The sequence below is a fragment of the Magnolia sinica genome, chromosome 1, assembly GCF_029962835.1.
Source record: "Magnolia sinica isolate HGM2019 chromosome 1, MsV1, whole genome shotgun sequence".
NCBI lineage: Eukaryota > Viridiplantae > Streptophyta > Magnoliopsida > Magnoliales > Magnoliaceae > Magnolia > Magnolia sinica.
Genome location: NC_080573.1, coordinates 57,366,818 through 57,368,880, shown reverse-complemented (window position 1 = coordinate 57,368,880; position 2,063 = coordinate 57,366,818).

The window sequence follows — 2,063 nt, the reverse complement described above, 5'->3', positions numbered from 1 at the left end:
AAAAAAACAGATACCTTTGGAAAAGGTTGGCGAATAATCTTCACCATAGGTTTGCTCCCTATAGGTGTAGATTTAATTCCCCATGGATGATATATGAAAATGGTTGAGTGTACAGTCTTCACCATAGGTTTGCTCCCTATAAGTGAAGATTTGATTTTCCTTCTTGGCGTTACTTTTAATGGAAAAATCAAAAGTTGGAAGAATGAAAAGAAGAACTGTAAGGCAAGTTCTATTTTAGGTTTTGGTTGTCCTAAATGTTACTTGAATCATCAATGTTATCATGTAAATTAAAAATTGAATCTCTTAATGATGATAAGTCGAGACTACACGATACACCTATGGAATTCAATGTTTAGAATTTTTTCTAATTGATAGATTAATACTTTGAACTTGATTATAAAGCTTCTCATGCGCTTGAGTTTAGGAGAAAGTAATACCTAACATTCATGAATCTGAGAATTCTCATATCTGGATTATTTTTCAAAAATCACTCGAGTTTATATAAATTGTCTTGTAATTCTCAACTTATTTTTCGCATACTTTGCTCGGGACTAGCAAAATGCTGGCTGGGGGTTGTGATGAGGGTCAATTATTAAATATCCGACCCTAGTTTTTGTGTGGATTTATGAACATAATACTGTTTAATGGCCTGATTTAATCATGTTTGTGATGTGGGGTGAAGTTGCGAACTTGGACCAAAACAGGGTGTTAAAAGTTAGTATTTAATGCTTAGAATTCACTAAGGGAAGGGACGGAACCCAGGGTACAAAAATCGATGGATTTACACACCAGAAATCTGAGGGAACTGATAAACTAAAGCTCAAGTAGCCCGAAAGACGTCCAGAATGCAAGATCATAAGGTTCCCACCATCCGTTCAGCTCAAAACTCCATATGTGGCCTGAAGACCACAAATGAACCATACACGTCGAATTTCAGCTCCTGGATCATTGTGAAAGTGGCCCAACTGATAGATCAGCCACCAAAACAGTGATATGGGGTCCACCTGCAATCTAGATATGCTTCAAATTTGGTCCCAGCTGTTAAAGATATATAAGAAAAGAGATGGACAGAACGGATTGTACATATACATCACAATGGACCCCACATGGCCAGTGTGTGTACACCATGTACACGGCACTGGCCGTGCACCAAAAATAAAAAACAAGTCAGCGTGCGCTGACCTGTCTTCTTTTCGCACCAACAATAGCGGATGCACCAGTGTCCCCCGTTCTCTCTGTGGGGCCCACTAATCATTCAAATGACCAATTTGAACCGTCCAATCGTCTTAGAGGATAGCCACGACCACAACCATGTTGAATTTTTAGCCCCATTCAAGTTATCGGAAGATCTTGGTCGTTGAATGTGATATGGATAGCTGAAGAACGATCTCATGGGCCACCACATTTTGGATCCAAAATTGTCCCTTCCCAAATGGTTTTTTGAGGAGACTTTAACATATGGCGTGGATCTTGTGCCTGACACCAAGAAGTGGGCCCCACTAACCTTAGCGTGAGATCTGTGATGGCTCTGTTCCGCAACATAGGTTGTGGTTGATCTCTGTGGGCCACCATCAGGGCCCATCGGGCTAATCAGGACCGTCAGTCAGGAGCCCACGGGTCCTATCTCCCTCCTTAGGTGGTGGAATAGTAGAAGATAACGTTAATCGAATTTCAACCGTCTAAACGGAAGACTGGTGGTGAATTGAAATAATTCGCGGTCCACCACGAATCTGCTCCAAAACCAATCAGGTTCCACTGGTTTTTCGGGGGGAAACTAATGGACGACATGGATTTCTTTAACAAGTCTGACTACGGACCCCACCAGACATCAGCGTAAAAGTTATACACACGCTGTTGCGTAAGAAGCTCGCCGACCTATGCTGCGGAAATTTTCCACCAACCGTGCACTGATGCCTCTACCTATAAGAAGGGGAGATTGAAGAGTAGGCATGGTATTTGGAGCTGGGGGGGCTGGATGTGAAGCAAAGGAGCAGAGAGAGTTTGTTGAATGTTTATTTATTTAATTCTTTTTTTTTAATGATTATTTTTGAGAGATTTAACCC